The sequence below is a fragment of the Caretta caretta genome, chromosome 3 (assembly GCF_965140235.1).
Source record: "Caretta caretta isolate rCarCar2 chromosome 3, rCarCar1.hap1, whole genome shotgun sequence".
Taxonomy (NCBI): domain Eukaryota; kingdom Metazoa; phylum Chordata; order Testudines; family Cheloniidae; genus Caretta; species Caretta caretta.
In genome coordinates this window covers 107827740-107853234 of record NC_134208.1, presented here as the reverse complement: position 1 = coordinate 107853234, position 25495 = coordinate 107827740, and the positions used below count along the sequence as shown (strand labels likewise).

The 25495-nt window shown below is 45.0% G+C and overlaps 1 long non-coding RNA gene across 1 annotated transcript in view; it reads right to left on the bottom strand.

Annotated features, from left to right (window-relative positions):
- Positions 1-21443, bottom strand: part of LOC142071425 (uncharacterized) — a 30464-nt gene extending 9021 nt beyond the window's left edge. Inside the window, exons 1-2 of the long non-coding RNA XR_012667455.1 lie at positions 21178-21443; positions 4616-4817 (exon numbers count right to left, since the gene is read on the bottom strand). This is a non-coding gene — a long non-coding RNA (uncharacterized LOC142071425). The remainder of the gene's footprint in view (positions 1-4615; positions 4818-21177) is intronic.
- Between the last annotated feature and the right edge of the window lie 4052 nt (positions 21444-25495).

Genomic DNA, 25495 nt, shown 5'->3' with positions numbered 1-25495 from the left:
TTAAAAATGTGAAGCAAATCTACCCAGAAAAAAAAGAGGATAGATAAAAAGATAAATAAGTTGTATTATGTTAAAAACAAAACTCTTATGATCTTTTATGGCCTGACTTATGATTCTTTAGCACTTGGGCTTGGCAATACTGTAAGAAGATATGTAACTCTACTGTATATTGTGGAATTAATGGTGCTAGACTGGCTTATATATCAGTAGTAACATAAATAGTTATGCATTCTTTTGGTTTTACAGTTATCAGATTTATTGTATCATAATGTATACTCATATTGTATTAGTGACCAGTAGTCCTGTGGGGCATATAATCTACCCTAGAGGGATCATTTCATAAGACATCTATAGAATAAAAAAGGCTATGGATTTTATGATAGAGCTGTAAAACAAATATTAGGTATTGTAACTAAGCTGTGTTAAAAGAAGGCCATTGCTCAACAAATTTACCATACTGTGTATCAGTTATACAATAACATTGCAATCTCTAGGTTCATATGCTTTGGGAGTTCCACTCACAGACAATTTGTAGAATCTGCCCCATAATATCGAGAACTATTGTCTTGGTAGTTGACATGATTTTCAATCATTCTCATTCTCATTTCATTCCTATTATTTATATAGCACCACAAAAGAGTACTAGGCATTTTACAGACACGTGCGATGACAGGCCTCAGCCCTGTTGAACTTATAGAATATGGTCCTGATCCTGCAAACAGCTTAACTTTATTCATACAAGAAGGAGTCTCATTGAACTCAGTGGGGCTATTCACACATGCTAAGCCAAGCATATGTGCATGCTTGCATGCCTGGGGTCTCATGTGACAATCCTGAAACTGCATCTACGTAGAGCCATGGGGAGGCAGCTACAGTATCAGAGGATTAGGTGGTATAGTCTCCTCACATATATTTATATTTGTTTTCTTATTTTTTAAAACCTTGCCCTATTTTCCTTTTTCGCTTTTAGTTTTGTTTAACTCTTGCCTATATTCTATTTCTAATCTATGGCTATTTGATTGTTTCCCCTTTGATTACTATAATATAAGCTAAATAAATTCTCTCTCTTCCAGCCTTTTTGTTCTTGTTGTTCTTTGAATAAATAACCTCTTCCCAGCCTTCTACTCTCCTATGCCCTGATCATGCAATGAGATGTCATAGAATCATAGAATATCAGGGTTGGAAGGGACCCCAGAAGGTCATCTAGTCCAACCCCCTGCTCGAAGCAGGACCAATTCCCAGTTAAATCATCCCAGCCAGGGCTTTGTCAAGCCTGACCTTAAAAACCTCTAAGGAAGGAGATTCTACCACCTCCCTAGGTAACGCATTCCAGTGTTTCACCACCCTCTTAGTGAAAAAGTTTTTCCTAATATCCAATCTAAACCTCCCCCACTGCAACTTGAGACCATTACTCCTCGTTCTGTCATCTGCTACAATTGAGAACAGTCTAGAGCCATCCTCTTTGGAACCCCCTTTTAGGTAGTTGAAAGCAGCTATCAAATCCCCCCTCATTCTTCTCTTCTGCAGGCTAAACAATCCCAGCTCCCTCAGCCTCTCCTCATAACTCATGTGTTCCAGTCCCCTAATCATTTTTGTTGCCCTTCGCTGGACTCTCTCCAATTTATCCACATCCTTCTTGAAGTGTGGGGCCCAAAACTGGACACAGTACTCCAGATGAGGCCTCACCAATGTCGAATAGAGGGGAACGATCACGTCCCTCGATCTGCTCGCTATGCCCCTACTTATACATCCCAAAATGCCATTGGCCTTCTTGGCAACAAGGGCACACTGCTGACTCATATCCAGCTTCTCGTCCACTGTCACCCCTAGGTCCTTTTCCGCAGAACTGCTGCCTAGCCATTCGGTCCCTAGTCTGTAGCTGTGCATTGGGTTCTTCCGTCCTAAGTGCAGGACCCTGCACTTATCCTTATTGAACCTCATCAGATTTCTTTTGGCCCAATCCTCCAATTTGTCTAGGTCTTTCTGTATCCTATCCCTCCCCTCCAGCGTATCTACCACTCCTCCCAGTTTAGTATCATCCGCAAATTTGCTGAGAGTGCAATCCACACCATCCTCCAGATCATTTATGAAGATATTGAACAAAACCGGCCCCAGGACCGACCCTTGGGGCACTCCACTTGATACCGGCTGCCAACTAGATATGGAGCCATTGATCACTACCCGTTGAGCCCGACAATCTAGCCAGCTATGATGTATGAAGACAGACCTGTGCATCTACATTAAAATTGTTGGGGCTCTGTGTGGGTACAAGGGTATGTCTGTACACATCTCATTGCAGCACTGGGACCCAAATGCCAAGACTCTGCCTGCAAAAATTACTACCATCTATTTGAGAGAAAATATTAGGGAGAAAGTTTAATTTAATGATCAGTGCACTAAACTGGGACTCTGGAGATATAAGTTCAACTCCCAGCTCTGCTACAGACTTCCTATTTGTCTCTGGGCAAGTCACTTAATCGCAGTCCCACAATTCTCCATCAACAAAATGGAGATAATAATGCTTCCTTTCTCCCACCTTTTGTCTGTATTATCTATTTAAGTGGTAAACTCTTTGGGTCAGCAATTGCCTCTTACCATGTACACATACACTGCTTACCATAGTGGGGTTCCAATCCTGGTTTGGGCCTCCAGTTGCTTCTCTTCTACAAACAGTCATTTACAAAAAATGACCCAGATGATCACCCACAATAATTTCAAATGTCTCCTAGTTTTGAGAACAGGAGCAGGATGACACGAGTCGCTTCATTCAGTTTAATCTCCAAGTTGCACATAAGGCAATGAGGCAGTGCTCTACCAAAATACAGTATTGTCAAGTGATCAAAAAACATGAGTTTAGATATTCAAAAATCAGAAGTTTGTCTTTAAAATTTTCAGATTATATATAAAAACAATTTGGGGGTTCTTTCCTTTTGCATTCTGGCTTCTGAGCACTTAAGGGGGGTCACATTTTCATGTTTTCTGCACAACCATGAAGACTAGAAACTTACTGTCTTTTTTTAATGAAAGCTAAGATTTTCATGCAATCACTGCTCTCCAAGATCTGGAGAAACACCAGATATCACAAGGCTCTATCCAGTCACAATACCGGAAATGCTAGTTCTTTGTGTGTGCACTTCGGGCAGCTCATGCATCCCAGTGGTATCTAGCATTTCTTGCAAATAAATTTTCATGGCTTAAATCCCACACACTTTGTTCAGGGTGAACTACATTTATCCTGCATCTTTATTGATCTTAGGCACTTTTATGGCCCCATTACTGTAGTACCTGAGCATCTCACAGTCCTTGGCACAGCTTCTAACTCCAACTCAGACTTGACACACACACATACCCTGCCCCCGGGCTGACTCTGACTCCAGTTTAACCTTCACATGACTTCTTCCTCTGACTCCACCTTTGAACCTAGGTGTGACACCTGACCATGACACTACTCCAGGCTCGGACCATTTACTCAGACTGCCCATGTTTGAGCCCAGCTAAGACATGCCCTGAATGCATGGCATCCTAGTATGCTGTAGATTAACATCCCAGCTTGTTGTGCACTAAGTGTCCACAAGGAAAAGCCTTGTAGCATATGATTTTTTTAAAGTAAGAAGATGAGCCCTTTCAGCTATTAACCTATATAACATAAACAGGAAATTCTGCAACTCTTTGCATAATATGCAGAGTATGATGTTTCTTAAAGCCATAATTCAATCAATGAATTATGTTGTTTGCATTCTCTTAAAGGCATGTAATTTGATCTCCAAGCATGGGCAACATTTTGCGTTGCAATCAGTAAACTGTTGCTCTTTAAAATTATTCAGACTGATGTTCATTTGTACAAACTCAGTAGAGCCTTAGTTTGATGAAGTAAAGGTTGTAATTCTAATAGCAAATATGTTTACAAACTGACAATACATTATATTTGATCCTGTGTGACAAATGAAACTAAGGAAGTGTGTAGTTTGGTGGGCTGATACAGCATCTCACTGGAACGACTGTGGCCTTAACTAATCAGTTGCTATCAGTTCAGTGAGAGAATTTTCTCTTTTAAATTACAGTTTACAAAGAGTGTCAGATTTCAACAAAATTATGTGCACAGCGTGGTCTGACTCAAAGAAAAAAAACCTCTAGTTGGTGGTAACTAAGGGATTGTTACTGCAGATTCCTCTTTCTTGGGGAAGAATGCCTATTGATTCCTTTATTTCATTAGAAACATCAAATATGTAATCAACCCAGCAGTGAGACCTTGATTGCTGGGCAAGAAGGGTGGGCATTTTTAAATTAATTTAATCAGAGATTTAACAAACAAGATGTTCTTTCTAGGCTAGGACAGCGTTGTTGCAATTAGAGTACCAAACAGAAAAATTAACCTGGCAGCTAAAGCAGTAACTAAAAACGCTACTGCAGTTACATAACCATAGTTTCTAAATTTAACAACTTCAGTGCCAGGACACTTGCAAGCCTCTGGGGAAAAAATGTCCATTTCTTCATGCATCAAAACCAAGAACCTCATAACTGCCCTTTCAAGTTTGAACAGACATACACTGTCTGTCTCAAGCCATCTGTAGATTTTCTCTATAATAAGAATATAAGAACAGAAGAATGGCCATACTTGGTCAGATCAATGATCCATCAAGCCCAGTATCTTGTCTTCTGACAGTGGCCAGTGCCAGATGCTTCAGAGGGGGTAAACAGAACAAGGCAATTTACTGAGTGATCCTTCCCCTGCCATCCAATCCCAGCTTCTGGCATTCAGAGATTTAGGGACACCCAGAGAACGGGGTTACATCACGGCTAATGGTCTTGGATGGACCCTGTAATGCAAGTTAAATATACAATAAATATTTCAGTTAAATATCTGCCAAATGAATTAATTATAATTTATGACAAGAAATAACTTTACTCACCTTCATGAAAATACCATAGAACTCTATGGCATTAACCCCAAAACTGTGCAGTATCACTATTGTAAAGTGTAGTGCTTTCCAATATTACTGTAAAATACTGTAGTACTTTTTAAAAGGGCACAGACCATCTACATATGTTTTTAGACAAGAACTGTCAAAATAAAAATTAAGAAACAGCAAAGCAAAACATCCAGAATTCTGAACATAATATTGAAAGAAATGCTGAAAACTTGAGTGTATTTGTATCCAAATTAGCATCACTGTCTAGTATTCTAGTAGCTCATGATGCATTGACATTGCCAACAAACCACGTTCAGAAGCGTAGTTTCAGAGAATTACATCTTAAAATAAGGCAGGTTTCAGAGTAGCACCCGTGTTAGTCTGTATCCGCAAAAAGAAAAGGAGGACTTGTGGCACCTTAGAGACTAAAATTTGTCTAAAATTTTCTTTTATCTTAAAATATGATAGCTCCCAAGTATATTGAAGGTCAAACTATAATAGAACTTGTTTTAAATGAAAGTCCTTCAGTAAGTAGTACTGTATATAGAATTGCAAAGAGGCAGTGTTGTCTAGTACCTAAGGACTGAAACTCAGAAAACCTTGGTTATCTTCCTAGCTCTGTCACTAACCTGCTGTGTGAACTTGAGTTAGTCACTTTACTTTCTTGTGCCTCTGCTTCCCTTCCCATGCTTTGTTCCTCTTGTCTATTTAACTTGTGTGGTGTTTGGGCCAGAGACTGTCTCTCATTATGTGTTTGTACAGTGCCTAACGTAATGAATCCCTGATCTTGTTTGGTGCCTCTAAGTATTACTATAATAAGACAATAAGTTATGCTAACTCTTGTAAAATACATTTCAGTAAAACTTCATTGTTTGCCTAACCTATCATGTATCTGTTTTGCAAAAGGACACAGCAAGCCCTCAAAACTTGCATTATCATAAACATTGAACTACTGTATATTAACAGAGTCAGCAAGAGCATTTTTCATAAATAAAAAAAGATATATGCTGAAGTCCCTGAGAATTTAAGAACCAAGAAGCAACTTTAAGCATAGTGATAAAAAAAACTCTATGAACTAAGAAACAATATTTGGAAATGTAGGACTAAATGTAGGACTAAACCTCATTCAGTATCCAGTATTTTATTTAATTTTGAAATAGTGCCTTGTTTTGATCAGTTAACAAACATAGTGGCCCTAATCCAGCTCCCACTTAAAGTCAGGATCAGTTCCTTTACTTTGTAATTGGTTGACCACTCATAACATTAGTACATTCTTTTTGGTGCTGACATATTGTAGAACTTCACAGACAATAGGAATCTGAAGTCTCCTTATGAGACCCATATGGGTTTCACTCCAAGTCTGCAGGTAGATCTATATATTTTTATCTTTGCCGCACAAACTCTTCACGAGATTTAGAGGGGAATAAACACTCTATGGGCATAAATCACTATAAATTCATTGCATTTGGAAGAAGTAAAATTATGATGTCCCTTCCTTCTTCTTCCTGGAATGAGAAAATATGTTTTTGCTAACAGTGCCATTTCCCTCCCACCTCTTGTTTTTTGAATATTTTGATTCGCTTTGGGTTGAACAGATTTTTTTTTTGAACTGCCAGAGGAATGAGAAATCAGTTATTTGCCCATCTCTAGCTAAGGTTCCCATGTGCCACTTAGGGGGTGCCCAGAGGCCATCACCCAGTCACAGAAACACAGAAAAGAATTTGCATACTCTAATTCAAATAATAATTACGCATAGTCAATTTACAATAATCAAATACCATTCAAATATATATAATACAAATATACAACTTAACAAACAGGTACTTTAGGGAGAAGGGACATGAATCCCGTTATCTTTACGTGGCTGGTTCCAGTCAAGGCTTGGTATCTAAAAAGTTTAAATGAACGAACAACACCTATTTTGTGGCCTGTTAGAAGTGTACTGCTGGTTGCATGTCAGTTCATAAGGGACAGGTGGCAACAACCCAAGAAAAGAGATAGCCACAGTGGGCACCTCTGTTGGGAGTCTTAGCAGGAGGATCAAAGGCTGAATGAGTCTGGAGAATAAGTTTCAGAGTAGCAGCCGTGTTAGTCTGTATTCGCAAAAAGAAAAGGAGTACTTGTGCCACCTTAGAGACTAACTAGTGAGAATAAGTGATTTTCTCACCCCTACAGAGAGCTCAGCTTAGTGAGGGTTGAGATAAATGAGCAGGGCATTGGGGAAGCTTGTATTACTTCTGCCTATGCTGTACTTTAGCTGTGAATAAACAGAGATTTTCTATTTCCAAAGCTGTCAATCTTACATCATTCACAAACTGGAAAATAAAGAGAAATGTTGCTCAATTCCCACCATTCCCAGGTCTCCTGCTGTTACAGTGAATGTTGCCAGTCACATGCTCACGCTTCAGATCAAAACCAGGTGGCACAGTAAACTGGATTTAAACTTTGACCCTCAGTTCCATTCTGGTGCACATCTTTTGCTCAGCAAAAGAAAATAAAGGTTTCACTGGTAACAAATGCCTTTCACTCAGCACAAAACTCATTAACAGATCTTTTACCCCCTATCTCAAATATTTGTGCACGGTGTGAATCTTCTCCCACAGCACCAGCTGTAAATGGAATTTGATAATGAATTTGTTTTCAAGATTCCAATATTGCATTTAGTTCCTATTTCCTTTTAGAACAAAAATCATAAAGAACTAGAAAAAAAGAAAATTGATGGACCTGTCTAGCTACTATAAGGAACAAATGGCTGCTGTGTAGTGTCACAGCTAATAATGCTTCAGATTCAACTGAAATAGCATTGAAAAAAATAGTCAAACAGGAACCTTTCATGTCTGACTTCATATGTCAGCGACCCCAAGCTATGTGCTCTTTCTGTGAATCTCTGAGCTAAGTATTTCCAGCTACAGCAGTTCAAATACACAGAACAAGAACAATCAACACAGAATAAGACACAATGAACCATCTAGAAATACCACATAGCCGGTACAATGGAGCAGGGAATACTGGCTACCTTGCACTACTGCAAACAGCTCAGTGCAATTTTGTTTTGTTTTTATAAAATGGTGCATTTCAGATCGAGAATGCTATATCTGAATGCACAATAAGAGCAATATGGAACATACACCCCCAACCACAGTCTAACCGAATATAATATGTTCCTTGCAGCCAAAAAAGGAACTCCTGTGAGTCCTAGATCACTTCCTTCTATTATTATTTATTACTATTTAATATTTGTATTGTAAGGGAGGGTTTCAAAATGAAGTTTTATTGTCACGGAAGGTTTCAAAGCTCCACCAGGGATCAGCACTTAGTCCATTATTATTCATAATTGTGATGAACTTCATAAATAAGCAAATCCAAATAGAAGGTGGCCTGAAGTTGATTATGCAGATGATATTGTGCTAATGGCTGATAGTGAGGAAGATTTGGTCGTCACAATTGCCTGGAACAGGGAACTAACAATCTAAGGCCTCAAAATGAGTAAAGAAAAGGCTCAAATCATATGGGTCACTCATGAAAAACCAAGATAAATGAATATCAACATCAATGGCCAGCACCTAAATCAGGTTTATACATTTAAGTACCTTTGGGGCTGGTTACTGGCGTATGGGGAAACCGACACAGAACTGTAAACAAGGCTTCTAAGCATGGGAGAAGCCTGGTAGAAGATAAATAGAATTATGTAGGATAAACGGATGCCCAGATTACTTAACGGACAATTATAAAAATCTTGATAAGACCAGTTCTTCTGTAGGGAGTAGAGACAGAGATGCACTTGAGAAGGCTTGAAGCCATTGAAATGAGATGTTTAAAGCAGTGAGAGAGGTGACATTACTTGTCCATACATGCATACATACATACATCGCTAGAACCGGTTGTTAAATTTAGAAGCCCTTTTAGAACCGGTTGTTCTGTGAGGGACAACCGGTTCTAAAAGGGCTTCTAAATTTAACCGGCTAAAAGTGGCGCCTTAGGCACCGACTCCATGGGTGCTCCAACCCTGGAGCACACAAGGAGAAAATTTTGTGGGTGTAGAGCACCCATCAGCAGCTCCCCGCCCCACTCCTGGCCCCAGCTCACCTCACCTCCACTCCGCCTCCGCCTCCTCCCCTGAATGTGCTGCCCCGCTCTGCTTCTCCGCCCCACCCAGGCTTCCCGCGAATCAGCTGGATTCCGCTCCCTGCCCCAGCTCACCTCCACCACCCTCGGCCTGAGCAGGAAGCAGCGGCCTGCTTCTCAGCCCTCCCCTGCTTCCCGCCAAACAGCTGATTCGTGGGAAGCCAGCGGGGGAGGGGGGCGCAGAGAAGCAGAGCGGGGTGGTGGGTTCAGGGGAGGAGGCGGAGCGGAGGTGAGCTGGTGCTGTCTGTGGTATCAGACAGAAGCTGCAAGAGAGAAGGCTGAGATAGTATGGGCATGTACAAAGAATGGATGAAGGGAATCCTCTTAGGGAGGCATTTGAGACCAGAGTTTATGGGAGGAACAAGAAGATACCTGAGAAAATGATGGATAGACTGTGTACTGGAGGATGGTGTGGATATGGAATGAACGTTGGACAGGCAAAACAGGAAATGACTGATCCAGCAACCTGACCCCAACTAGCTGGGACGAAGAAGTGGGAAGTAGCACCTGCAGGTCACAATCAAGGATCAGAGCCCCATTGTAGTAGGCAATATACACATTCAGTGATCTCTCACAATAGTTCATGAAAAAGAGCATTTATTTTTCATGTATTCATCCGGTAAAATAAGCATCAGCATTTATCTGCAACTCCAGTGCTTGATTATCTTCTCAGTCCAGGGAATTTTTTTCTACCTACCAAAAATTCAGATCTAGCACTAACATCCCTTAAAAAGCCATACACTAGCTGTATAAGTTAGCATCTTTTTCATAAATCAGTGCCATTTCACGGAACAGGTGCTTTGTGAAGTGCACAGTGTTACCTGTATTGGAAGCTCACAGGGCATCCTATTTTTTGGCTGGTTTTCAGCAATTTTGTAATTAATCAAAACTGAGTCTGCCTTTTGGAAAGAACTGGCTGGAGTTAAAACAGCAAGAATCAACAAGGGAGCGTTTTTAATCATTATTGTTCACTGACATTTTTTGAAATCTTTGTTGTGGCCAAGTGGCACCATGTTGAGATGTGCTACTTATTGCACTGGCTGAAGAAGAACAGTGTGTTCCTTTGTTTATGTTTGACTCCATAAGGAAGGGAGGTGATGATCAAGTATTGACACCTTGCTATAAAAAGGCCAGGGCTGAAGCCCACTGGGGTCAATGGGAGTCATTACAATGACTTTGATGGGCTTTGGATCAAGCCCTAAATTCTGACTATTGTCACCACGATGCAGGAGAACAAAAATCCAGAATATTCTAAATGGTTCTTACAGTTAGCCCTGGTCTACACTAGGACTTTAGATCGAATTTAGCAGCGTTAAATCGATTTAAACCTGCACCCGTCCACACAATGAAGCCCTTTATTTCGACTTAAAGGGCTCTTAAAATCGATTTCCTTACTCCACCCCTGACAAGTGGATTAGCGCTTAAATCGACGTTGCCGGCTCGAATTTGGGGTACTGTGGACACAATTCGATGGTATTGGCCTCCGGGAGCTATCCCAGAGTGCTCCATTCTGACCGCTCTGGACAGCGCTCTCAACTCAGATGCACTGGCCAGGTAGACAGGAAAAGAACCGCGAACTTTTGAATCTCATTTCCTGTTTGGCCAGCGTGGCAAGCTGCAGGTGACCATGCAGAGCTCATCAGCAGAGGTGACCATGATGGAGTCCCAGAATCGCAAAAGAGCTCCAGCATGGACTGAACGGGAGGTACGGGATCTGATCGCTGTTTGGGGAGAGGAATCCGTGCTATCAGAACTCCGTTCCAGTTTTCGAAATGCCAAAACCTTTCTGAAAATCTCCCAGGGCATGAAGGACAGAGGCCATAACAGGGACCCGAAGCAGTGCCGCGTGAAACTGAAGGAGCTGAGGCAAGCCTACCAGAAAACCAGAGAGGCGAACGGCCGCTCTGGGTCAGAGCCCCAAACATGCCGCTTCTATGATGAGCTGCATGCCATTTTAGGGGGTTCAGCCACCACTACCCCAGCCGTGTTGTTTGACTCCTTCAATGGAGATGGAGGCAATACAGAAGTAGGTTTTGGGGACGAAGAAGATGATGAGGAGGAGGTTGTAGATAGCTCACAGCAAACAAGCGGAGAAACCGGTTTTCCCGACAGCCAGGAACTGTTTCTCACCCTAGACCTGGAGCCAGTACCCCCCGAACCCACCCAAGGCTGCCTCCTGGACTCAGCAGGCGGAGAAGGGACCTCTGGTGAGTGTACCTTTTAAAATGCTATACATGGTTTAAAAGCAAGCATGTGAAAGGATTACTTTGCCCTGGCATTTGCGGTTCTGCCTTTGCAAAAGGTTTCTGGGGAGGGCAGCCTTATTTCGTCCTTCATGGTAGGACACTTTACCACTCCAGGCCAGCAACACGTACTGGGGAATCACTGTAGAACAAAGCATTGCAGTGTATGTTTGCTGGCATTCAACCAAAATCCGTTCACGCGGTGGGAGGAGGCAAAATGCGACCTTGTAACGAAAGCACATGTGCTATGTATGTAATGTTAACTTTCAAGGTTTACCCTGAAAGAGTGTAGCCACTGTTTTATAAAATGTGTCTTTTTAAATACCGCTGTCCCTTTTTTTTTCTCCACCAGCTGCATGTGTTTCAATGATCACAGGATCTTCTCCTTCCCAGAGGCTAGTGAAGCTTAGAAAGAAAAAAAAACGCACTCGCGATGAAATGTTCTCCGAGCTCATGCTGTCCTCCCACACTGACAGAGCACAGACGAATGCGTGGAGGCAAATAATGTCAGAGTGCAGGAAAGCACAAAATGACCGGGAGGAGAGGTGGAGGGCTGAAGAGAGTAAGTGGCGGGCTGAAGAGAGTAAGTGGCGGGCTGAAGACAGGGCTGAAGCTCAAATGTGGCGGCAGCGTGATGAGAGGAGGCAGGATTCAATGCTGAGGCTGCTGCAGGACCAAACCAGTATGCTCCAGTGTATGGTTGAGCTGCAGCAAAGGCAGCTGGAGCACAGACTGCCACTGCAGCCCCTCTGTAACCAACCGCCCTCCTCCCCAAGTTCCATAGCCTCCACACCCAGACGCCCAAGAACACGGTGGGGAGGCCTCCGGCCAACCAGCCACTCCCCCACAGAGGATTGCCCAAAAAAAAGAAGGCTGTCATTCAATAAATTTTAAAGTTGTAAACTTTTAAAGTGCTGTGCTTAAAGTGCTGTGTGGCATTTTCCTTCCCTCCTCCACCACCCCTCCTGGGATACCTTGGTAGTCATCCCCCTATTTGTGTGATGAATGAATAACGAATGCATGACTGTGAAGCAGCAATGACTTTATTGGCTCTGCAAGCAATGATTAAAGGGAGGAGGGGAGGGTGGTTAGCTTACAGGGAAGTAGAGTGAACCAAGGGGCGGGGGGGTTCATCAAGGAGAAACAAACAGAACTTTTACACCGTAGCCTGGCCAGTCATGAAACTGTTTTTCAAAGCTTCTCTGATGTGTACCGCGCCCTCCTGTGCTCTTCTAACCGCCCTGGTGTCTGGCTGCGCGTAACCAGCAGCCAGGCGATTTGCCTCAACCTCCCACCCCGCCATAAACGTCTCCCCCTTACTCTCACAGATATTGTGGAGCACACAGCAAGCAGTAATAACAGTGGGAATATTGGTTTCGCTGAGGTCTAAGCGAGTCAATAAACTGCGCCAGCGCGCCTTTAAACGTCCAAATGCACATTCTACCACCATTCTGCACTTGCTCAGCCTGTAGTTGAACAGCTCCTGACCACTGTCCAGGCTGCCTGTGTACGGCTTCATGAGCCATGGCATTAAGGGGTAGGCTGGGTCCCCAAGGATACATATAGGCATTTCAACATCCCCAACAGTTATTTTCTGGTCTGGGAATAAAGTCCCTTCCTGCAGCTTTTGAAACAGACCAGAGTTCCTGAAGATGCGAGCATCATGCACCTTTCCCGGCCATCCCACGTTGATGTTGGTGAAACGTCCCTTGTGATCCACCAGAGCTTGCAGCACTATTGAAAAGTACCCCTTGCGGTTTATGTACTCGGCGGCTTGGTGCTCCGGTGCCAAGATAGGGATATGGGTTCCATCTATAGCCCCACCACAGTTAGGGAATCCCATTGCAGCAAAGCCATCCACTATGACCTGCACATTTCCCAGGGTCACTACCCTTGATATCAGCAGATCTTTGATTGCGTGGGCTACTTGCATCACAGCAGCCCCCACAGTAGATTTGCCCACTCCAAATTGATTCCCAACTGACCGGTAGCTGTCTGGCGTTGCAAGCTTCCACAGGGCTATCGCCACTCGCTTCTCAACTGTGAGGGCTGCTCTCATCTTGGTATTCATGCGCTTCAGGACAGGGGAAAGCAAGTCACAAAGTTCCATGAAAGTGCCCTTACGCATGCGAAAGTTTCGTAGCCACTGGGAATCGTCCCAGACCTGCAACACTATGCGGTCCCACCAGTCTGTGCTTGTTTCCCGAGCCCAGAATCGGCGTTCCACAGCATGAACCTGCCCCATTAGCACCATGATGCATGCATTGTCAGGGCCCATGCTTTCAGAGAAATCTGTGTCCATGTCCTGATCACTCACGGGACCGCGCTGACGTCGCCTCCTCGCCCGGTATCGCGTTGCCATGTTCTGGTGCTGCATATACTGCTGAATAATGCGTGTGGTGGTTAATGTGCTCCTAATTGCCAAAGTGAGCTGAGCGGGCTCCATGCTTGCCGTGGTATGGCGTCCGCACAGAAAAAAGGCGCGGAACGATTGTCTGCCGTTGCTCTGACGGAGGGAGGGGCGACTGACGACACGGCTTACAGGGTTGGCTTCAGGGAGCTAAAATCAACAAAGGGGGTGCCTGTACATCAAGGAGTATTTCAGGCAGGACTGCACGGAGGGTTCCAATAAGAAATGGTGCACCTAAGTTATCGTTGTTATTGGAACAAGGAGGTTAGCCTGGCCTCTGATTGATACATGGCTAGATTTACCTCGCTGCACCTTCTCTGTGAGTGACTGCAGTGTGACCTAGAGGAATGAGTCCCCTAGACAGGGGAGGAGGCAAATGAGTACAAAACAAATCTGGTCTATTTCTTGTTTTGACCCACTCCATCTATCTTTTACATCTTTGGCTGGCAGCAGACGGTGCAGAAGGACTGCATGCCATCCACATCTCATGGCTGCTTGGCAGAAGATGGTACAGTACGCCTGCTAGCCATCCCCATCTCTTGCCTGCCTGGCAGAAGATGGTGCAATACGACTGCTAGCAATCCTCATCTCTTGCCTGCCTGGCAGAAGATGGTACAGTACGACTGCTAGCAGTCCGTATCGCCTGCCTGCTCACCATAAGACGGTTCAATAGGACTGACTGCAGGACTAAAGAGAATGACCTGGTCAAGTCACTCCAAATTTAGTCCCTGCGCCCATGTCTGCCCAGGCGCTCCCAGCCGACGCGGCCAGGAGCACCTCGGACACGATGAGGACGACTACCAATCGTATTGCACCGTCTGCTGCCAGAAGGCAAGGGGTTGCTGCTACTGTGCAGCAAAGCCGTACCGCGTCTGCCAGCACCCAGGAGACATAGGGTGACGGTTACCTGAGCGGGCTCCATGCTTGCTGTGGTATGGCGTCTGCACAGGTAACTCAGGAAAAAAGGCGCGAAATGATTGTCTGCCCTTGCTTTCACGGAGGGAGGGAGGGAACGGGGGCCTGACGACACGTACCCAGAACCACCCGCGACAATGTTTTAGCCCCATCAGAGCGCTCCATTGTGACTGCTCTGGACAGCACTCTCAGATGCCCGATTGTTTGCCATTGCTCTGACGCTGGGAGGGGCGCTTACAGGGTTGGCTTCAGGGAGCTAAAATCAACAAAGGGGGTGGCTTTACATCAAGGAGTATTTCAGGCAGGACTTCACAGAGGGTTCCAATAAGAAATGGTGCACCTAAGTTATTGTCCTTATTGGAGCAAGAAGGTTAGCCTGGCCTCTGATTGATACATGGCTAGATTTACCTCGCTGCATCTTGACTGCAGTGTGATCTAGAAGAATGAGTCCCCTAGACAGGGGAGGGGGGGGAAGCAAATGAGTACAAAACAAATCTGGTCTATTTCTTGTTTTGACCCACTCCATCTATCTTTTACATCTTTGGCTGGCAGCAGACGGACTGCATGCCATCCACATCTCATGACTGCTCGGCAGAAGATGGTACAGCACGACTGCTAGCAGTCCGTATCGCCTGCCCGCTCACCATAAGACGGTTCAATAGGACTGACTGCAGGACTAAAGAGAATGACCTGGTCAAGTCACTCCAAATTTAGTCCCTGTGCCCATGTCTGCCCAGGCGCTCCTGATCGACCTCACAGAGGCGACCAGGAGCACCTCAGACATGACGATGACGGCTACCAGTCGTACTGTACCGTCTGCTGCCACAAGGCAAGGGGTTGCTGCTACTGTGTAGCAATGCCGTACCGCGTCTGCCAGCACCCAGGAGACATAGGGTGACGGTTACCTGAGCGGGCTCCATGCTTGCCATGGTATGGCGTCTGCACAGGTAACTCAGGAAAAAAGGCGCGAAATGATTGTCTGCCCTTGCTTTCACGGGGGGAGGGAGGGAACGGGAGGCTGACGATATGTACCCAGAACCACCCGCGACAATGTTTTAGCCCCATCAGGCATTGGGATCTCAACCCAGAATTCCAATGGGCAGCGGAGACTGCGGGAACTGTGGGATAGCTACCCACAGTGCAACGCTCCGGAAGTCGACGCTTGCCTCGGTACTGTGGAAGCGCTCCGCCGAGTTAATGCACTTAATGCACTTAGAGCATTTACTGTGGGGACACACACACTCGAATTTATAAAACCGATTTCTAAAAAACCGACTTCTATAAATTCGACCTTATTCCGTAGTGTAGACATACCCTTAGTGTCATGGTCCATGTTATAAAGGAGTGTAAATGCTTATAGGATCCTAGTATCTAAGTCACCTGTTTGGAAGAGCACTGATTCCTTGGGGGAAAATTATGTATACTACAGAATAAACCTTGCTAAAAATAATCATCAGGCCCTGACTACACATATTTTATTAAGCCATTGCCATTCCTGGTGATGACAGCCTCTGAACTGTGGCGAGAGAGATGAGGAAGAACTTTTTTTTGGAGCTAGAAAGAAACTGGGAGAGGGGTAATCCTTCAATCACACCCATCAATATATCCAAAATGGTTTAAAGGAATACCAGCTTAAATATCATGTTTTATCTAAAAACTTGTTTTTGTACTACTGATACAAACAGTACCTATTATTACTATGTGGTATCGATCAAGAAAAATAAATTCTGCTCTATTTTTCCATTTGTTTACTATGTGGTTTTGACAGTGACTTCTATGTTATCCTGCAGAGACTTTAATATTCCTATCAATGGGAATATTCACATGCATAAAATCTTTGAAGCGTTGGAGCCTTACTCACTTTTCCCTGTTATCTGTGAGAGTCCTTCAACATGGGAGAGAATACATTTTTAACATAAGACAACATGACTAGAAAAATTGACAGGGGGCTCAGAGGCAGGTATAAATCTCCCTCTCTCTCTCTGATAGATAGATAGACAGATATGACTATATTTCAGCTTGATGTTATGTATTTGATCATTTTCTGCCAGTGGGATGTAACATCAGCTTTTTATTTTTAAAAGCACAGCAGAATGTGAGTACACAGAAAGTTGCTACTGGCACTAAGCTGAGGTCCTATTGTCAGAGAGTGGGTGGTAAAATGGCATTAGGACAGATCTGATCTTGTTAATATTAGTATAGCTCCAAAGTAAGTCCACTGGATTCCATAGAGTTATATCTCAGTTATAAATGGTGTAAGTCTACTTTGTCAACACTATTTGTTTAACCCCTTGTATTTCTTGTATTGCTTAAACGCGTTATCATCTTAAGTGCCTCAAACTTTATAAGTGCAGGTTGCCCAGAGAAATACCATTCTGTCACTGCTTCTTTTGTAATTGGCGGGTTACATTGTATCTTTTCAGTAAGTGGGCACTTAATCAGAAATAGACTTTGTCTTGTTAAAAAAATAAATGTTTGTTATTCAACTTTTGTTACATAGAATTGAGCTATTTGTACAGAGTGAAAAAAGGCTCATTAGGGTTGCACAGTGGTTACTGCCACATATTACAGCATTGACTTGAACTCTATTATTTTTTAAATCTTTTAAAGAAAGGACAGATAGTCCCAATTACAGCTTTCCAGATGGTTATTAGTAACCCTTTACCTTGAAAGAACTGGGTTTTGATCAAGTGATTAGAAGAAAAAAAAGCAGGCCTACCTGCTGATTGACACACCTATGCAGTTAATACTTTGTAAGTATTAGGGGAAAGGATCGGCTCTACGTTATTTAAAATTTAATCAGGGTACAACACAGGTCATGTTGTTCATATTCCCAATTTAGGAGTTTCCTAGGTTCCCCTAACAGCTCTCTCAGCCTCAGTGTGCCTGTATAGATACCTTCAATTAATCCTCCAGTTCTCCCTCAGTCCCAATCATAGAATCATAGAATATCAGGGTTGGAAGGGACCTCAGGAGGTCATCTAGTCCAACCCCCTGCTCAAAGCAGGACCAATCCCCAACTAAATCATCCCAGCCAGGGCTTTGTCAAGCCTCACCTAAAAACTTCTAAGGAAGGAGATTCCACCACCTCCCTAGGTAACACATTCCAGTGTTTCACCACCCTCCTACTGAAAAAGGTTTTCCTAATATCCAACCTAAACCTCCCACACTGCAACTTGAGACCATTACTCCTGGTTCTGTCACCTGCTACCACTGAAAACACTCTAGAGCCATCCTCTTTGGAACTCCCTCTCAGGTAGTTGAAAGCAGCTATCAAATCCCCCCTCATTCTTCTCCTCCGCAGACTAAACAATCCCAGTTCCCTCAGCCTCTCCTCATAAGTCATGTGTTCCAGTCCCCTAATCATTTTTGTTGCCCTCCGCTGGATGTTTTCCAATTTTTCCACATCCTTCCTGTAGTGTGGGGCCCGAAATTGGACACAGCATTCCAGATGAGGCCTCAGCAATGTTGAATAGAGGGGAACGATCACGTCCCTCGATCTGCTGGCAATGCCCCTACTTATACAGCCCAAAATGCCATTGGCCTTCTTGGCAACAATGGCACACTGTTGACTCATATCCTGCTTCTCGTCCACTGTAACCCATAGGTTCTTTTCCGCAGAACTGCTGCCTAGCCATTCGGTCCCTAGTCTGTAGCTGTGCATTGGGTTCTTCCGTCCTAAGTGCAAGACTCTGCACTTGTCCTTGTTGAACCTCATCAGATCTCTTTTGGCCCAATCCTCTAATTTGTCTAGGTCCCTCTGTATCCTATCCCTACCCTCCAGCGTATCTACCTCTCCTCTCAGTTAAGTGTCATCTGCAAACTTGCTGAGGGTGCAATCCACGCTATCCTCCCAGATTATTAATGAAGATATTAAACAAAACCGGCCTGAGGACCAACCCTTGGGGCACTCCACTTGACACCGGCTGCCAACTAGACATGGAACCATTGATCACTACCCGTTGAGCCTGACAATCTAGCCAGCTTTCTATCCACCTTATAGTCCATTCATCCAGCCCATACTTCTGTAACTTGCCGGCAAGAATACTGTGGGAGACTGTGTCAAAAGCTTTGCTAAAGTCAAGGAACAACACATCCACTGCTTTCCCTTCATCCACAGAACCAGTAATCTCATCATAGAAGGCGATTAGATTAGTCAGGCATGACCTTCCCTTGTGAATCCATGCTGACTGTTCCTGATCACTTTCCTCTCATGTAAGTGCTTCAGGATTGATTCTTTGAGGACCTGCTCCATGATTTTTCCGGGGACTGAAGTGAGGCTGACTGGCCTGTAGTTCCCAGGATCCTCTTTCTTCCCTTTTTTAAAGATTGGCACTACATTAGCCTTTTTCTAGTCATTCGGGACCGCCTCCAATCGCCATGAGTTTTCAAAGATAATGGCCGATGGCTCTGCAATCACATCCGCCGACTCCTTTAGCATTCTCGGATGCAGCGCATGCAGCCCCATGGACTTGTGCTCCTCCAGCTTTTCTAAATAGTCCCGAAACACTTCTTTCTCCACAGAGGGCTGGTCACCTCCTCCCCATGCTGTGCTGCCCAATGCAGTAGTCTGGGAGCTGACCTTGTTAGTGAAGACAGAGCAAAAAAAGCATTGAGTACATTAGCTTTGTCCACATCCTCTGTCACTAGGTTGCCTCCCTCATTCAGTAAGGGGCCCACACTTTCCTTCACTTTCTTCTTGTTGCTAACATACCTGAAGAAACCCTTCTTGTTACTCTTAACATCTCTTGCTAGCTGCAACTCCAGGTGTGATTTGGCCTTTCTGATTTCACTTCTGCATGCCCGAGCAATATTTTTATACTCTTCCCTGGTCATTTGTCCAATCTTCCACTTCTTGTAAGCTTCTTTTTTGTGTTTAAGATCAGCAAGGATTTCACTGTTAAGCCAAGCTGGTCGCCTGCCATATTTACTATTCTTTCTACGCATCGGGATGGTTTGTCCCTGTAACCTCAATAAGGATTCTTTAAAATACAGCCAACTCTCCTGGACTCTTTTCCCCCTCATGTTATTCTCCCAGGGAATCCTGCCCATTAGTTCCCTGAGGTTGTCAAAGTCTGCTTTTCTGAAGTCCAGGGTCTGTATTCTGCTGCTCTCCTTTCTTCCTTGTGTCAGGATCTTGAACTCGACCATCTCATGGTCACTGCCTCCCAGGTTCCCATCCACTTTTGCTTCCCTTGCTAATTCTTCCCAGTTTGTGAGCAGCAGGTCAAGAAGAGCTCTGCCATTAGTTGGTTCCTCCAGCACTTGCACCAGGAAATTGTCCCCTACACTTTCCAAAAACTTCCTGGATTGTCTGTGCACCGCTGTATTGCTCTCCCAGCAGATATCAGGGTGATTGAAGTCTCCCAGGGCCTGCGATCTAATAACTTCCATTAGTTGCCGAAAGAAAGCCTTGTCCACTTCATCCCCCTGGCCCGGTGGTCTATAGCAGACTCCCACCACGACATCACCCTTGTTGCTCACACTTCTAAACTTAATCCAAAGACTCTCAGGTTTTTCTGTAGTGTCATACTGGAGCTCTGAGCAGTCATACTGCTCTCTTACATACAATGCAACTCCCACACCTTTCCTGCCCTGCCTGTCCTTCCTGAACAGTTTATGTCCATCCATGACAGGACTCTGGTCATGTGAGTTATCCCACCAAGTCTCTGTTATTCCGATCACATCATAATTCCTTGACTGTTCCAGGACTTCCAGTTCTCCCTGCTTGTTTCCCAGGCTTCTTGCAATTGTGTATAGGCACTTGAGATAACTAGCTGTTTGTCCCTCTTTCTCAGTATGAGGATGGAGCCCTCCCCCTCGCGCTCTTCTGCTCGTGCTTCCTCCCCGTATCCCACGTCCCCACTTACCTCAGGTCTTTGGTCTCCTTTCCCCGGTGAACCTAGTTTAAAGCACTTCTCCCTCACTTAGCCAGCCTGCTTGTGGAGATGCTCTTCCCTCTCTTTGTTAGGTGGAGCCCATCTCTGCCCAGCACTCCTCCTTCTTGGAACACCATCCCACGGTCAAAGAATCCAAAGCCTTCTCTCCAACACCAGCTGCATAGCCATTTGTTGACTTCCACGATTCAACGGTCTCCACCCAGGCCTTTTCCTTCCACAGGGAGGATGGACGAGAACACCACTTGCGCTTCAAACTCCTTTATCCTTCTTCCCAGAGCCATGTAATCTGCAGTGATCTGCTCAAGGTTATTCTTGGCAGTATCATTGGTGCCCCTGTGGAGAAGCAGGAAGGGGTAGCGATCTGAGGGCTTGATGAGTCTCGGCAGTCTCTCCGTCACATCGTGAATCCTATCTCTTGGCAAGCAGCAGACTTCTCGATTTTCCCAGTTGGGGTGGCAGATAGATGAGTCAGTCCCCCTAAGGAGAGAGTCCCCGACCACCACCACCTGCCTCCTTCTCTTGGCAGCGGTGGTCATGGAACCCCCATCCCTAGGACAGTGCATCTCATGACTTCCAATCGGCAGAGTCTCCTTCTGTTCCCTTCCCTCAGATGTATCATCTGGTCCACTCTCTGCATTAGTACCTGTGGAGAGAACATGAAAACGGCTGCTTACCTGTATCTGCGTTGCTGGTACATGGACGCTCCCCTTTCTTCTTCTGGAGGTCACATGCTGCCAAATTTCTTCACTGTCCTCCTGTCCCACTGCGCAGTCTGCTCTGAATCTTCAGAACATTGTGTCCATAGAAGTATATCCTGACATCTGTCTAGGAAATCTTCAGTTTCTCTTATGCAATGCAGGGTCAATACTTGTTTCTCCAAACCTTGAACCTTCTCTTCTAATATGGAGACCAGCTTGCACTTTGTACAGACAAAGTCGCTTCTGTCCTGTGGAAGAAAGACAAATATAGCACATCCAGTGCAGATCACAACAGCTGAACATTCCCATCCATATTACAATCCCCGGATGCTTTATAACCTCAGACAGCAAATTAATTGATCTCAGGTGAGGATGCTGATCTGCTGCTAAGCAGTCCCTTCAAGATCTCTTTCTTCTCCTCTCACTGAGTTTGCTCTGTCCCTCGCTACATCGTACAGACAATTATCTCTAATTCACTTATACTTGGCCCCGGTCTACACTAGGAGTTGAGGTCGAATTTAGCAGCGTTAAATAGATTTAACCCTGCACCCATCCCCACAACAAAGCCCTTTTTTTCAACTTAAAGGGCTCTTAAAATGATTTCTTTACTCCACCCCCGACAAGGGGATTAGCGCTGAAATCAGCCTTGCGGGGTCGAATTTGGGGTAGTGTGGACGCAATTTGATGGTATTGGCCTCTGGGAGCTATCGCAGAGTGCTCCATTGTGACCGCTCTGGACAGCACTCTCAACTCAGATGCACTGGCCAGGTGGACACGAAAAGGCCCGCAAATTTTTGAATCTCATTTCCTGTTTGGCCTGAGTGGCAAGCTGCAGGTGAGTGCAGAGCTCATCAGCAGAGGTGACCATGATGGAGTCTCAGAATCGCAAAAGAGCTCCAGCATGGACCGAACGGGAGGTATGGGATCTGATCGCTGTATGGGGAGAGGCATCTGTGCTATCAGAACTCCATTCCAGTTTTCAAAATGCCAAAACATTTGTCAAAATCTCCCAGGGCATGAAGGACAGAGGCCATAACAGGGACCCGAAGCAGTGCTGTGTGAAACTTAAGGAGCTGAGGTAAGCCTACCAGAAAACCAGAGAGGCAAACAGCCGCTCCGGGTCCGAGCCCAAAACATGCCACTTCTATGATGAGCTGCATACCATTTTAGGGGGTTCAGCCACTACCCCAGCCATGTTGTTTGACTCCTTCAATGGAGATGGAGGCAACATGGAAGCAGGTTTTGGGGACGAGGAAGATAGCTCACAGCAAGCAAGCAGAGAAACCAGTTTTTCTGACAGCTAGGAACTGTTTCTCACCCTGGAGCTGGAGCCAGTACCCCCCAAGCCCACACAAGGCTGCCTCCCGGACCTGCTAGGCGGAGAAGGGACCTCTGGTGCGTGTACCTTTTTAAATAGTATACATGGTTTAAAAGCAAGCGTGTTTAATGATTAATTTGCCCTGGCATTCGCGGCCAGTACAGCTACTGGAAAAGTCTGTTAACGTGTCTGGGGATGGAGCGGAAATCCTTAAGGGACATCTCCATACAGCTCTCCTGGAGGTACTCCCAAAGCCTTTGCAAAAGGTTTCTGGGGAGGGCAGCTTTATTCCATCCACCATGGTAGGACACTTCACCATGCCAGGCCAGTACCACATAGTCGGGAATCACTGCAGAACAAAGCATTGCAGCGTATGTTTGCTGGCATTCAAACAATATCCGTTCTTTATCTCTCTGTGTTATCCTCAGGAGAGTGATGTCATTCATGGTCACCTGGTTGAAATAGGGTGCTTTTCTTAAGGGGACATTCAGAGGTGCCCGTTCCTGCTGGGCTGTTTGCCTGTGGCTGAACAGAAATGTTGCCCGCTGTTAGCCACGTGGTGGGGGGAGGCAAAATGAGACCTTGTAACGAAAGCACATGTGCTATGTATGTAATGTTAACAGCAAGGTTTACCGTGAAAGAGTGTATCCATCGTTCTATAAAATGTGTCTTTTTAAATACCACTGTCCCTCTTTTTTTTCTCCACCAGTTGCATGTGTTTCAAGGATCACAGGATCTTCTCCTTCCCAGAGGCTAGCAAAGATTAGAAGGTGAAAAAAATGCAATCGCGATGAAATGTTCTCTGAGCTTATGCTGTCCTCCCACACTGACAGCACATACGAATGCGTGGAGACAGACAATGTCAGAGTGCAGGAAAGCACAGAATGACAGGGAGGAGAGGTGGTGGGCTAAAGAGAGTAAGTAGCGGGCTGAAGAGAGGGCTGAAGTTGAAAGGTGGTGGCAGCGTGATGAGAGGACGCAGGATTCAATGCTGAGGCTGCTGGAGGATCAAACTAATATGCTTTAGTGCATGGTTGAGCTGCAGGAAAGGCAACAGAAGCACAGACCACCTCTACAGCCCCTGTGTAACCAACCACCCTCCTCCCCAAGTTCCATAGCCTTCTCACCCAGATGCCCAAGAACGCAGTTGGGGGGCCTCCGGCCACCCAGCCACTCCACCCCAGCGGATTGCCCAAGCAGCAGAAGGCTGGCATTCAATACGTTTTAAAGTGCTGTGTGGCCTTGTCCTTTCCTCCTCCACCACCCCTCCCGGTGCTTCTCTCCTCCATCACCCCTCCCGGGCTACTTTGGCAGTTATCCCCCTATTTGTGTGATGAATGAATAAAGAATGCATGAATGTGAAGCAACAATGACTTTATTGCCTCTGCAAGCGGTGATCGAAGGGAGGAGGGGAGGGTGGTTAGCTTACAGGGAAGTAGAGTGAACCAAGGTGGGGGGGCGGGATTTCATCAAGGAGAAACAAACAGAACTTTCACACCGTAGCCTGGCCAGTCATGAAACTGGTTTTCAAAGCTTCTCTGATGCGCAGCACACCCTGCTGTGCTCTTCTAACCACCCTGGTGTCTGGCTGCGCGTAACCAGCAGCCAGGTGATTTGCATCAACCTCCCACCCCACCATAAACGTCTCCCCCTTACACTCACAGATATTGTGGAGCTCACAGCAAGCAGTAATAACAGTGGGAATATTGGTTTCACTGGGGTCTAAGTGAGTCAGTAAACTGCTCCAGCGTGCTTTTAAATATCCAAATGCACATTCTACCACCATTCTGCACTTGCTCAGCTTGTAGTTGAACAGCTCCTGACTACTGTCCAGGCTGCCTGTGTATGGCTTCATGAGTCATGGCATGAAGGGGTAGGCTGGGTCCCCAAGGATACATATAGGCATTTCAACATCCCCAATGGTTATTTTCTGGTCTGGGAAGAAAGTCCCTTCCTTCAGCTTTTGAAACAGACCAGAGTTCCTGAAGATGCGAGCATCATATACCTTTCCTGGCCATCCCACCTTGATGTTGATGAAACATCCCTTGTGACCAGTGCTTGCAGCACTATTGAAAAGTACCCCTTGCGGTTTATGTACTCGCTGGCTCGGTGCTCCGGTGCCAAGATAGGGATATGGGTTCCGTCTATAGCCCCACCACAGCTAGGGAATCCCATTGCAGCAAAGCCATCCACTATGACCTGCACATTTCCCAGGGTCACTACCCTTGATATCAGCAGATCTTTGATTGTGTTGGCTACTTGCATCACAGCAGCCCCCACAGTAGATTTGCCCACTCCAAATTGATTCCCAACTGACCGGTAGCTGTCTGGTGTTGCAAGCTTCCACAGGGCTATCGCCACTCACTTCTCAACTGTGAGGGCTGCTCTCATCTTGGTATTCATGCACTTCAGGACAGGGGAAAGCAAGTCACAAAGTTCCATGAAAGTGCCCTTACACATGCGTCATAAATATAAAGGGAAGGGTAAACACCTTTAAAATCTCTCCTGGCCAGAGGAAAAATCCTTTTACCTGTAAAGGGTTAAGAAGGTAGAATAACCTCGCTGGCACCTGACCAAAATGACCAATGAGGAGACAAGATATTTTCAAAAGCTGGGAGGAGGGAGAAAAACAAAGGGTCTGTGTCTGTCTGTGTGATGCTTTTGCCAGGGACAGAATAGGAATGGAGTCTTAGAACTTAGTAAGTAATTGCTAGATATGCGTTAGATTATGATTTCTTTAAATGGCTGAGAAAATAAGCTGTGCTGCATAGAATGGATATTCCTGTCTGTGTGTCTTTTTGTAACTTAAGGTTTTGCCTAGAGGGATTCTCTATGTTTTGAATCTAATTACCCTGTAAGGTATTTACCATCCTGATTTTACAGAGGTAATTATTTTTATTGTTACTTCTATTAAAATTCTTCTTTTCAAGAACTGAATGTTTTTTTTCATTGTTCTTAAGATCCAAGAGTTTGGGT